Genomic DNA, 14,717 nt, shown 5'->3' with positions numbered 1-14,717 from the left:
ACTTTAACCCATTGATAAGTTTGAACCTTGATTTATACACCACCCCATACTCTCAGAAAATACCTTTGATACTTGCCTCCTTCAGTATTCCTCCACGTCTCCAAGGTTGGCTGTTGGTTCATTTTGGAACGTTACAGAAAACATGTGACAACAAACACTATTGTAGGTGTACCTCAAGTCTTTCTTTCTATTTGTCAGCAAAAGCACATTTATCAAGAGTAGATTTTTTTCATGAAATACAGCTTGGTGATTTATTGCTGTTTAAAAAAATAATTCCCCCTTTACACATTTCTTCCGTTTCATGTTGTTAAACATTTTTCAATATCAAGAAGATGTCAAAACATCTGAACGCATACAAAATGCAGTGTTATTATGATGGCTTTATTTGTTAAAAGCTATTCAAACTAACCTTGCTCTTTCTCTCCACTGTCGCCTCATGCATGCTCAGTGTAAGGGATTGCTGCGAAGCCATGGACAATGCAGACGACTGTCCCTGTGGCTCTACGCTCTTTCAGAAAGAGTGAATGCTGTGAAGACTTGATGCAATCTTCTGGGTTTCCTTAGGAAACTTTTTTGACCAATCTGTCTGTATGATTTAATTGAATTTGACTTTGTAAAGTGCCTTGAGATCATGTGTTGTGAATTGGCGCTATATCAATAAAATTGAATTGAATTCTTTTGAGCCATTTGGATTTAGACAGGTGGGCTCTGGACTAATGCCCAGCTGCACAACCCAAGTGCACTTGAGCTTCGTTTTTTTGTAGATTTTGTGTGTTCGAGACCAAAATAAATGATTCTGTCAAGTTGTTTAGATCACTAGATATAACAGGATGAACACCCTCTGTGTTAGTTCGGTTGTTTTATTGTGGCCAGTTTTGGCAAACTGGTTCAACATTGTTCTGCAACCGTGCAATATGAATTGCAGCTGAAAATGGCAGAGTGTCAGTGTGGGTTTGTTGCTCATATAACCACAACACCAGTGACATCCGCTATCATGTCAAAAGAAATGAAACGGAGCTGTATGTGTTGGTCAAGTAAAGACAGAACGACGTTTGCAAAAAAAAATAAAAATAAAAGAGAAGACAATGTCCCAAGATCCTCTGGTCTGAATTTTGTCTGCTGTCACTCTTTTGCCGTTTGGTGGGATTCTGAAAACCACAACGCTCAAAAACTAAAAAGTGTGTCCCTGGCGGATTTATGGTCAAGCAGTGATTTTAGGATGCTGTATGAAATCATTCAATCACCACCATTTACTCTAAACAGCTGATCTACATCTCAATTAAATGAGCAGCATGATGCTCAGTGAGTCTGAACCCAAACACCTTAAAGCTGTGTTTCTCAGTCAAACGAGAGCTGCAGGGGCACGCAGCGCAGCAGGGTCCGTTACTACTAGCCGCATCGGTAAACACGGATGACTCATAAATCATGTCGCGAATCCTGCGCAATGATTTCTTACGAACGAGTTGTTTTGTGCGCGGATGACATCTGGCATGGGAAAGAAACCTGTCTGACAAGGAAAACCAGAGCATTTTGTAACTGCTACTTATCCGCTCCAGTTTCTAAGAACGTGAAATTAGTCGTGGCTCGTTAGTGTCAACATTGCTGACCCGACATGCAGGATACGAGCCCAGGCTTGGTCCACATGCCCACCAGAAAAAAAAAAGGGGGGGGGGGGGCTCAGATGGATCTTCAGACAAACCTTTAATTCCACTGTGAGGTCACATATGCGATAAGAATCACACAAACCCTCCACTGTTTCCAGACACTGAGCAAAGCCTTGTTTGTGTAATCTGGATTAAGAGTTTGGCTCTGGGAGTGTTTGCTGTGGATTCTTCGCTGTCCTTGCCGTATTGCAGGTTGTCTGGGAAGTTTCTTGATGAGGTGAAAAGAACCGCAAGACGTGCCCAGGCAGGTAAGACAAGGGTCCATCACAATGACACCTGCAGAGTTTCATCAAAGCGTGAGTTTTCTAGTTCTTTACTGTAGTTACTCAGATCAAACCCAAATGCTTCTTCTTACGTAACACGTAGATCTGAGGTTTAGGGTGCAGGGACCATAAAACACAAATATTTATCAGATGGTCTTAAGTTGCACAGATTTTGTCAAAACAAAAACAAAAAAAAAACTTGATTGCACTTTGAGATTTTTAATGATAGACCAACACAAAGTAGCATGTCACTGAGAATTAGAAGGAAAAAACGTACGTAGCATTTGTAAATATGTGTTTTGTGAGTTTGCATTCATTTTTAACACTTTAAAGAGCACTGTTCAGTCTATAATTCAAAAAGTGAAAGAGCATAGCACAACTGCAAACATACAAAAACATGGCCGTCGACCTGTACTGACAGGGAAGCAACGAAAAGCCTCATGGCTGCAGAGATTTCACAGCTCAGGTGGGGGAATCTCTTTGCAGGACGGCTATCTGTCTTACTCTTCACAGATCTGACCTTTATGGAAAACAAACTGCATTAAAAGGAAGAAAAAAAAACTGGTGGCTACATCATGCTGTGTGGATCCTTTTTATTAAGCAGGGACAAGGATCCAGGTCGGAGCTAATGGGAACCTGGATGGAGCTATTTAACAGGGAATAACAAGACTATTTGGAGGCTGCAAAAGACTTCAAACTGGGGTTAAGCTTTACTTCCCAGCAGGACACCAAGCCTAAATCTATGACCAGAGCTGCAAAGGAGTGGTTGATATACAAAGCAAATTCATTTGTTCGAGTAGCCTTGTCCAGGCCCTTATTTCAAGCTGACTCAGCTTGAACTATTTTCAAAAAAGAAGGATGGGCAAAAAACGTCAATGTGTAGATGTGTAAAGCTGGTAGAGGGACAATGCAGCCGTAATTGCAGCCAAGGGTGGTTCTAAAAAGCATTGGTTCACCAAGCCTGAACACAAAATGCATGCTACAATCTTCATATAAGAAAATCTCTCCTAAAGCCATTTCTTCTGGGGTTTTTTTTACATCAAAATGATGTGCACCGTTGTGGTGGTCTGCTACACAAAATATCTCTGAACACATTAAAGTTAAAAAAAGTTCACGGGGGTGAATACTTTTTTGCAAGGCACTGTGTCTGCACGCCGCATTTTGAGGACCACCGCTTCATTACTTTCCAGAACATTGCAAAAGAAATATTTGGCTTTTAAGCTCTCGGCCAGACAAAACATGCCATTTCAAAATGTCACCACCGGCCCTGGAGAGTTGTGCCGAGCATGGTCACATTTTTTCTGCACTTCTTGAAGACAAAATAAATGATCGGAAAATATGGCAAGTAAGTCCTCGCGCCATGGGAATAGCATGAAGCGCACCTTCCCGATGAGCTGCTTTGGAAGAGCAAAGCTTACACAACCAGGAGGCCCGCTCCTCTTTTCACCCAGATTGCACTCATCTTGTTATTGCAGTCGCCGGCGGTGTTGGCTATTTGCTGGCCGCAGCTTAAAGGAAGCAGGTTCAGCTCTCGCTCTCCACCCGTCAGGACTCTCGCTGGGGATGGGGGTGGGTGGGGGTGTTGGGGTTTGGCGGGGATGACTCAAGCTTCATTCAGGATGTTAATAAAAAGGTGATCATGTGGTGCCCTTTTAGATTGAAACTGCGGAGGAATCAAGATGTTTGCCAGCGAGGTACAGAGCTGCGGTTTAAGGCGGAGGATTAGGTGTTTTACAAGTATGCAGCTGGGCAGAGAGTGGTGGTGGAAGGAGTTGGGGGTGGGGGAGGTAGCTGAAGTTTCTAGGGGTGGGGGGGGGTGGGGGTGGATTATGTTTTTTCAGCCAGGCCTGTTGTCCCAAGCTCTTGCTGAGTGTGACTTATGCCCGGAGCTTGCCCCCAGGTGAAAAAGCAGTCGTAAAGCAGACAGATGCTGACAAAACCCGATTTTTATGTGTTTGCAGGGCGAGTGAACTATTGTTTGTCCTCCCTGTCCTTTCTGACCTCAGCTTTTCCTTTTTTTTTTTTTTTTTACCCCCTCCCCTGAAATTTGCACATTGGGAAAACAAGTAAAGGGGCTTGCCCTTCATTGAAAACACCAAAAGCGATTTTTCTTTACTTCGCAACTTTGGCGTTTTCTCTCTGAGACGGGGCGGGTTTTCGACAACAATCCCGTCAATGCTGGAGAGAACCTGTTTGTTGCTCATCTTCAAAGTTAGTCACGGCCCGTTTTATTAGTCGACGCGTCGGCCCGACACAACACTGTAAACTCCATTACACAAGCATGTCAGATGTGTCGTGGTATGCAAAGGTAGATTGAAAGGTGCTGATACCATCGAGCGGCCGTGTGCCTGTCGTCGGCTCTCTCTGGCTTCTTTCCAGGAAGTCAGAATTGCAGCTGAGCTCAGTAAACAGGAACCAGCCCGTTTTTTAAAGATGATTTGTACCCGAAGACAGACTCATCTGAAACCTTGCACGGCGTTGTCTGCTCGCTTTTCTCTCGTCTGAGCAACAGGCTCAGAAATGCAGGTTGATGTGCGCGGACCATCCACCGTGGTCAGTACTTGTCAGCAGGGAAACGTGTGGGAGGAAAGTGACGTATTTGAAGAATGCAGCAACTGGCACAGCTCATTGCGAATTCTCCGAAGTTTTTGCAAGCCAGAAAAGACAAAGCTCGTCTTTTGTTTCGGCCTCGACGGTGATCTCGAGCAGCGAGAGAAAGAACTGAACGCGGTGGAGTACGGAGGGAGGGCTGAGATGGAAAAATGTTGCTCCTTGCAATATCTGTAAAAGTCTGATTAGATAGGGGTCAAGGCCATGGCCAAGTCAATTCCTAATGCTTCTGAGCAGTTTTTTTTTATTAGTCTTGTTATCAGCATGGGATGCCAATACCAGCAGAATAAAAAATATAAATAAAGATTCTTACAAGAAAGTGGGTCACAGGTCCGTCTGAAAGGGCACTCATTCACACTGGTGGGTCCTTATGAAGATAGAAATATAACAAAAGTGATTTTTTTTTTCCTACTTAGCTCTGCATGCAGATTTCCCAGGGAGCAGATAGGGATGAGGTCTGTATGTGCAGGTGAGTTTTCGAAATATCCAGCCACAAGAGCAAGTAAAACCTTGGAACTAGTATTAAATCTGACAACCTTTAAAGAAAGCAGTTCTGCGTGTTTAAAACACTGAAGACGATTTCCGCTTCCCAGATTAGCCTCGGCGATCGGATTCTCATGGCTTCCTCTGGTCCAAGGCCCTCCTACTTCTTCATGCCCTGGTGACCCAAGGGTTTCCTTGATGGGTGCGCTCCTCCTTTGATTCGCTCATTGAATCCAGGATGCTGGGCGCAAGAACCTTCAGCCATTTCTCCTGCTGATTTTAGATGACAGCCATGATAGACTCAAGAGAGTGTGAGGGTGGGGGGGGGAAGAAGTGAGAGCTCCTTCCTTTGTTGTGTCCAAAATTCCTTGGCTTGCACAAAGAGATCTGATCCTCGGTCTCCCAGATTCCTGTGCATCTTCTTTTCCAGTGGGCAAAGTGGAATAAAAATGTTTGACCTACTAAATTATGTAGATTTCTTCTTCTTTTTTTTGCAGAAGTTTGATTTAAAATCTCTTAAACAAAATAAAGAAATCAATGTTTTATGAAAATATGCAAAATTTTAGCTTATATTGCTTTTTAAATAAATCAGACATTTGGTGATTCCACAGACAATATGAAACTTTAGATTGGATTTATTTTTGTTCTATCTTCAGCCTTTAAGGAAATACCTCCTTGTTTTCCACAAATTGAGGGAAGTTTAAAAAAGTAACAACAAAAACACATCACTGCAAATTACCGATTTTTAAAAACGTGATTGAAATAGAAACAACTGATATTGTAGAAGTAGCTCAAGTAGACCGATTCACAACTACTGTCGGGTCAATCCGACTTGTAACAATGCACCAGCGACACACCATGATGTAACCCCCTCACTATTTATTGCTACTTACTGTTAAATATGAGTAAAAAGTGATGAAAGTAAAATGATCTTTTAATGCAGCAGAAATATTTAGAAAATATTTGAGCCTTTAATTCTGGTACTTTTGTTTAGTGAGAAAACATCACATGAAAACGTATATTGTATACATAAAATTATGTGCACTACAATTATTGACAATTTTTTTTCTCACCCCATGGATTTTATACCAAATTTAGTGATCACAGAAACTTGATTTTGTGTAAACTATTGCAGTGTTGGACAAATGTTTTGGATCATTATCCACTGAAAAACCCTTTGACGCCATATTTCCAATTTTCTGGCAGAGATCGTTAAATTATTACCCAAAATGTCCTGGCTTTTCAAAGAGTTCATGATTAGGGTCCACATAACAAAGCCCACAGCCTTACATATCCTCCACTTAACTGTTGGCATGGGGGGCTTTTCCGTGTATAATGAACCTTTCTTTTATCTGAGACCAACCCGCTAAAGAAATCTTAGTTTAATTTGGCCAAACTACTTTTTTTTTTTTTTTTGCAACTCTAGTGGCTCGCTTTTATTCACAGTAGACTGACAGGAAGGGGATGGAAGAAGGGGAGACAGCAAAGGACCGCGGGTCAGATTCGAACCCAGCTCCAATTTTATATAAATATCCAAGTTATTGCCCAGCCTGTACATATAGGTAAGTTTTTTTTGTTTGTTTTTTTTTCTCCCATAGGTAAGTTTAAATCAGTAGCTATTTTTTTGCTGCAATTTCCAAACTTAAGGGCATCCACACACACGTGCCTTACTTGACTGACATGTTCTCATGTATTTGAAGAGTAGCTCAAAGAAATGAGCCTCGCCTTAAAAAATACATTTCTGAACGTGCTGTACTGAACTTTATTTAGTTTAACTCGATTGGGTGTGAATGTATTTGACTGTATCTGACTTAGGTTTGCAGGAGTTGTGATTGCAACTAAATTACCATTAATTTAAAAAGACACAGAAACCTATGGTGAGTACCTCAAGGTATACCCATAATGCAATGCACGGACAGTGCGTGAATGATTTTGAGCATTTTACAGGTAAATTACTTATATTTACCTGGAATACTACTGTAAAAGTCCACAGCAGTATTATATTGTTTATCTATAAAACGGTATGTTTGCACATATTGGGAGAAATAAGTAATTTACTGTGACAAGCTCAGTGTATACCCACAATGTATTGCATGCACAGTAAAGTGCTGAAAGGACAAAGTGATGGTGGGTTCGCTGGTTCATTTTGCAAGATTTTACCGTAACGTTATAGCAAACTGTAACATTGTGGCAAAAAGACAAGAAATTTCATATGAAAATGACAACTGCTTGCACTAAACCACATTGCTGGTGGGCAAATCTAAGCTACCCCAATCTGCCGACACCAGATCAGTTCAAGAATTTAAAGAGAATGTAAACAACTTACTCCTTTTTCGAGAATCTGCCCTCATCCTGCTTGCGAGAAACCTGAATACGCCAACCCTGATGGTAACCAAAAACTCATGCATGCAAACTTCTCATCCAAGTTTCTGAACACTTTCAGATGTCAAAGATCATGGTGGCTTAGACGATGAACAAGACAATAAGTACAGCTGTACCCCGTCAAAAAATATGTAACAAATTAAAAAAAAAGGGATTCTCTCACAAAGATTAGCTATGATCGAAACCAGGAGGAGACTCAAAACCCGCTCACTTGTAAACATATGTGACAGAAACAAACAAATGTGACTGAAATCTATTCAATAAAGCAAGAGCAAATACAGTAAATGCTTGTTTTTAATGAACACACTCACCATTTCAACCTGTAGGGATTATTCAACAGTAACTATTATTACACTTTTTTTTTTATTTTGATTACAGCTAACAGCACAACTGGACTTTAAGATGAGATCATTGGATGCAACCAAAAAAAATATCTTGATTTTTTTATTTTATTTTAAGTTTCTTCCAGCAAAAAAAAAAAAGAAAAAAATGAATCTTAACGTTTCCTCTCCAACCGTTTCAATGTGTTAACATTGAGGAGTTCTCAGAAGGAGGAAGAACGAGAAGAGGAAATGCTGAAGGGAACAGTTGGGGTATTGTGATAAAGAAAAAAAACATGCTGAGTTTTATAACAGCACATGGTTTGCCTGAAGAAACAGTCATCTAACTGTTTAGATGTTAACAATTACTCAAATTTCAGCATAAACTAAGCTCGGCAGCCATCTGAGGAAATTCTGGCACGGTGGTGTGGTCATGAAGCGGTGATACAAAGACCTCTTTAATGTCCTCTGGCTCTTTATAACTTTCTTTTTGCTTCTAATAAGAACTGGCTCTCAGAAAAAAATGACTTTAGATGACGGTGCGGTCTGTACAGACAGTGACAATAACATCCTGTGGTGATTCAGAAGCTGCTTACAGGTGTAGCTAAAGGTGAGATGAAACAAAGGGTTGGAAATAAACTACGAAGAAGTACAGATAGTTCAAAAATAGGAGCAACAGCATTGAGAAAATGTTAATATCCATTGAACCTTTTCTTGTTTTGCCACATTAAAATTTGATTTTAAAACTAAAATTTAATTTTATGTGAAAGAACAACACAAAAAAGCACATAATAGTGAATTGAAAAAAAGATGGATATATGTTTTCAATATTCTTGAAACATGAACTGCATAACAAGACGTGCATTTGCTCTAAACCCCTTTACCCTGATGCTAAATGTAACATAAATGCAGAGGAACCAAATGCCTTCAGAGGTTACCCAATTAGTAAACAGTCTCCCTGTGTTTGATTAAATCTCGGTATGAACTCAGCGAGTGTTCGGTGAGGGTCTCACAGAGATTTGTTAGAGAAAATCTGTGAAAATACAGTATCATGAAGACCAAGGAACACAGAAGACTTTCAAGAAGAAAGTCATTATTTATGGAAAGCCATGACTAGTCCCTGTTAAAAGTTTGCTACAAGCCTTATAGAGGATCAAGTATGGGGTACATGTGGAAAAAATTTACTCTGGTCAGATCAGACCCGAACTGAACTGACTTCTATTTATGCTAAACCGGGGGTCTGCAATCTTTATAAGCCAAAGGACCATTTTTGCCCCAGGTCCAACTAAATAGAACTTGTTAAGAGCCACAGATACATACATACATACATACATACATAGCCTTATGGATAAAAGACAACTCATAGATTTTTATTTTTTTTATTTTGCGGCACTAGTGGCCTTTATTTGACAGTCGGCTGACAGGATGCGGGAGTTGAGTGAGAGGGGGAAGAGATGCAGAAAAGGTCCACAGACCAGGACTTGAACCCGGGACAGCTGCGTTGAGGACTAAGGGTCATGTGCACTACCTCTGCGCTAACCACCTTTATAGTGTTTTTTCTAAATATCTACTATAGGAGATTTATTGTCATTTTTGAAAGAACCCTCATTTTATCTAAATTGTATGGTTTTAAAATAAATACCGCTTTTGCAGAAAGAGGAGGAGTTTTTATGGTATGTTGATATTTGTGGGAAATGTTGGGAGGTGGGGGGGGGGGATAGAGATTCCAACCTAATGACATTAAACATAGTTTTAATACTATTGGTACGTTTAGCGTCGTTCTATTGTAAAAACTTAATGCAACTAATAAAAACGGAAACACTACTAAGCTCCACACTTATTAATATATGCATATTTTTCTTTTATAATTTTTAACTGTTAGGTCATTATGAGCCATTGTGGGATGTCTAAGGAGCCGGTTGTGGCTCTGGAGCTGCATGTTGCTAAATCATCACCCTGAATACACCCTCTGTATAGTGAAACATGGCGCTGGCAGCATCATGATTGCGAGGACGCTGCCACTACCATCAAAAAGGCTGATAGGAAAAATGTTAAATCGTGTTGCAGGGCTCTTTTTTCACTTGTTATACCTTGGTTGTCGCAGATGTTTCACATTACACCTGCAAAACTAAAACCCCAGTGTTTTTCTTTTCTTTTCTTTTTAAAGGAAATGGCATCTATTAAAACACAAAAGAGGGAAAAGGTAATACACACTCAGCAGACTTGCTGGGCGATATTTTTACAAGCTTTAGCACATATTATTTTAACTTTTCAAGTGGGGAGCACGTTGGTTGACGCAGGGTATAGAATTATTGAATTTCATTATGATATTATTTTGTCAGTATGCCGTTGAGGGATTGTCTTTCCGTTGATGAACTTTGACATAGAAAAATACTAAAATATTGTAGCTTGGTTGTGCAATTCTCCAGGCCATTGCTAAATACTCAAAATGATCTGTTGGTGTCGTGGAGGGGAAAAAACAATACAGACATGCTGAGACAAGAAGCACGGCGCTAAGAAAAAAAAAAAAAAAAGTACACCGACACAAAAATAACCTGTTAGGGCTGTACGCTCTTACTTATTCATCTTAAAGTCTTGTCAGGCTGTCTGCCAACAGCGCCTGTGGTCAAATGAGAACTTTTTTTAAGCTGAGGAGGCGCAATAGGGGGAAAAGGGCTGCATGAAAAACAAGATTTTTCCAGAAAGGCCTCTTGTACGACAATCCAAAATTATTTTGTCTGCGCAAAAAAGCTACTCTCATATCAAAGCGTTGCCTCTGAGTTAAAGCCGAATCTAGAGTCTCAATCTGCCTGGCTCAGCCTGCACGATGATGGAAGTCTTTGATAGGCTGCATCTTCATGATCTGCTGTGGGACGACTGCACGCGGGGACGGTGGCGGTATCGCCGTGTGGCGTGGCGGCTGAGCCCCGCTGGAGCAGCTCAACATCTGCAGCTCGCACAAACAGAGTACTGTAGAACGGCGGGTCTGAATCAGTGACCGGTCAGGCCGGTTTGGGCCGCTGACGCACAAGCCTTCAACAATCATCCCGCCTCCCCTGTACACACAGCTGGCACACTCCGCACACGCTCCTTGAGTCACACAATCCGGTTTCTAGACACGCTTCAGCAGGTCAAATGTCACATTAGGGCGCAGTGGAAAGATTTAGAGATCCTCCAGTCAAATCTGATAGTATAGTTTCCTTTCTGGGTAGTGGTTTAGTCGGAGATCTCTAATTAATGTCAGGAAAGTTTGAAATGCTAGAGTCCTGTGGAAAAATTGTTTTCCCCTTCACAATTATTTTTTGTCACAATGGTTTCAGGTCCTCAAACAAATTTCTATCTCAAACAAAGATGACCTGAGTAAACACAAAACGTGATTCTCAAATGATGAGGATTTCAATCATAGAATGAAAAAAAGCTATCCAGAAATGACAACGTGAAGTAGGCTAAAAGATCAAAACCAAAACATCATGCCCCGGTCCAAATAAATGCAAGAAACGGCAGAAAGCAATCCTGTTGACATCTATCACAACATTAAAGGCAATTATAAAAGACTTTTTTTAGGGATTTGGGATTCCATTGAACCACAGTGAGAGCTTTTCAAATAGCGATCAACAAATGAAGAAAACAGCGGTGAACCATCCCAGCAGTGGATGACATACCAAAATTACAATGACTCATCCAGGAGGTCTCAAAAATACCCAAAACAGAACAACATCTAAGGCACTGTAGACCTCATTTGCCTCATTTAATGTCAGTGTTAATGACGCAACTAAAGGAAAGAGGGTGGGCTAAAATAATAATAGACCTCCAGGACTGAAAACATAAGCTGAGCATAAACAACTCAAACGGCCTGACTCACATTGTGCCGGAAAAAAAACCTTAATGATCCTGAAGACTTTTGGGGAAATTATCTGAAGCTGACAGAGGAGCAACGAACATTTGACAACTCATTGTATTTGTCGACTGGCAGATGTTGTATTCAGTAGAGCGATGGTCTGGAGCTGCTTCAGGACCTGAACAACTTGCTGCGATTGATGCAACAGTTACATTTTCTCTCTACCAGAAAATCCTGAAGGAGAAGGTCCGGTCACCACTGTGTTTATAAGTGGCCTAGTTAAAGTGTGGACTTAAAGTTGACATATCATACTTTTAAATCCTTCCTTTTCACATTTGGGTCCTGCAGTTGTGCCATATTTAAAGTAGAACTACAATGGTTTGGTCTGAATTCCTTGTTATTGTAGCTGAACAGGTGTAGTCTGAGAGCAACTAATTTTGTTGTGATCTCTTTAAATGCAAATGAAGCACTTCATCACCCCCCCCCCCCCCCCACCCCAACCCTTTTTGTATCATGCGGGGGCGACAGTGTAATGAATTGCGTGTGTTAATGCAACCAAAAAATGTATATTTTGAGCATCTTTGAGATTGGTCCACAAAGCAACTGTGCAAAACTGTGGTTTCGCAAAATTAGTTAACCACCACGTTTTTTAGCAGCTCCACGACAAATACTGTGACGCCACTGTTCAAAACATGAATATGAGAACAGAGATATGACCTAAATAATATAAAATGATATCTAAGCAGCACCTGGAAAGACTAAATTCAACTTTTCTACATTCCTAAAGACTCCAAGTGGACAACAAAATGTATTTAAGGGCTTAAAAAGTGGAATTTGCCTGATACATCCCTTTTGTGCAGAGTTAGGACATTTTTTAAAGAAAAAAAAAAGTCCTCCACATCAAAGTCAAAGGCAAGTAGTTTATGGAAGCTACAAACACTGGATGGCAGTTGTTGCTATCAATGGTGGCAGATGCAACCCCCCCCCCCCCCCTTTTTATTCAAAAACAGAAGAAATGTACACGTCATTTAAATCTGTGTTGCCTTTGAGTTTGTCGGGATTCTTGTGGCAGAAACAGACACCTGCTAATAAAGGCGAGATGGCATCATGATGAGACACGCGTCTGGGCAGGAGGATCACGAGCCAGCTGCAGCAGGTGATACAGCCTCCACTTTATGAACTGTAGAAACACACACAAAGGAGGTTGTTGACTGAAATATTAGGTACAGGTGCAGCAGTTGTCAGCTTCCGCGTCTGTGTAAGATGAAACAGATTCCATTTAAATAACTCGTGTAATTTTAGCTGTTCTGTTGTGTCCGTATGCAACAAACACTGGAGGACTTTCATGGCGCGATCGAACTTGCTTTCACACGTCTGACGCTATGTGCAAATCAGTAGAAAAAAAAAAAAGAAAAAGCGAGTTGATTTTGAGCTTTGTCCATTCCCGAGCATATGATCAGGATCCCTGGATGTCCCTGCAAACAAAGCCAGCGATTCAGCGCCGGGCTCGCTCCGCACCTCGACCCACTCCCACTCTCATCTTGCCAAGCCTCAGATCCAGCAGCAGCCCAGGGAGTTATACTGAGCAACAATGAGGCCCTTGTGTGAGTAGAGGTAACACCATAATTGTTACAATCTGCCCATTCAGGTGAATGCCACACCTACTCCTGAGTCCCGGTGGCCTTTTGAGGGGTTTCTGACTTTCAGTGATGTTGCATTAATCAGATACGATCAGGAGGACTATGTCTTACACGCCTCAAAGGGCAAGGCACATTCTTTTTGCATAAAAAGATACCATGCATTACGGGGGAAATTAAAGAAACAGGTAAAGATAAGAAATACAGTGAAAGAAAAATAGCAAAATTTAGACATCACGTTGAAAGAAACGTTAAAATACAAATTTAAAACAAAGACATGACAAAAATGAACGAATAAATTAACGGCTTCAGCCCTTATTTGTAAGAGCCCAATCTTTCTGCCCATTTTGGGCTTTTAGAGGGTTTGTTCTGAAGCGGAGGATTAGAGAAACCAAATGCTGCCTCCCCCTGTTAAGTTCAGGCCCTGGGAACACGGAGTATACAGGTCTCAGATGACCCGAGGGATCCAGATAGTCCCTAGCTCACAGAAACACAGATTTATTTTAGGCCCATCACCATTTAGTGGTTTCACATTCAAACCAATGACAAGATTAAATTGGTTCTGCCGGAGGTTTTTCCTTCCCGTTAATGGGTGGTTTTTCTTCCCACTGTTGCTTCATGCTTGCTCAGTATGAGGGATTGCAGCAAAGCCATGTACAATGCAGATGACTCTTCCTGTGGCTCTACGCTTCTCCAGGAGTGAATGCTGCTTGTCGGGACTTTGATGCAATCAACTGGTTTCCTTATATAGGACATTTTTGACCAATCTGTATAATCTGACCCAATCTGTATAATATGATTGAACTTGACTTTGTAAAGTGCCTTGAGATGACATGTTTCATGATTTGGTGCTATATAAATAAAATTGAATTGAAAATTGAATTGATTAAAACATTTGTTGTTTTTTTTACAGACAGGGAGCCATTGCTGGAATTTAAGGACTGGTTTGACTTGATCCATTTTCCTGGTGTTGGTCATTAGTTTGGCAGCTGCACTTTGGATAAGCTACTTTGGATAAGCAATTTTTTATTTTTTACTTTTTTTTTTACAGAGACCAGTAAAGCCACCATTACAACGATATATTGAGCCCCTTTGGTCTGGAAACCCGTTAGTCTGTTCTGAAGCCCCCCCATGAGCGTCACTGACTGATGATCTCTCCTCTTGAATTTCTTTGATCATGTGGTCATGCATAAATAGTGTCTCTAGAGATGCTGTAGTACTCTATAACTTTTTCCATACGATTTTCATGCGAATTTTGAGTGAACTTTTAAAATGTTGCATAATAGAAAATGCAAAACAGACGTGTTTCCGTCTACCGCCAAGCGTAACGTTGTAGTACTTTGACCTTACGCATGGCTATAACAAACAGGAAGTAGAGGTTGCAAACTAGCGCAGACCACAAATGAGTAATGCAGTGAGGTTTTAATGAATGTGGTAATGTTTTTTTCCCCCATGGATAAAACTAAGAAACGTTGGAGTCTCTTCGTTGGTCCACACGTACCTGTTGTTGCTTCCAGCCA

The sequence above is a fragment of the Fundulus heteroclitus genome, chromosome 16 (assembly GCF_011125445.2).
Source record: "Fundulus heteroclitus isolate FHET01 chromosome 16, MU-UCD_Fhet_4.1, whole genome shotgun sequence".
In the NCBI taxonomy this organism is placed as follows: domain Eukaryota; kingdom Metazoa; phylum Chordata; class Actinopteri; order Cyprinodontiformes; family Fundulidae; genus Fundulus; species Fundulus heteroclitus.
Note: the sequence above shows the minus strand (reverse complement) of the source record.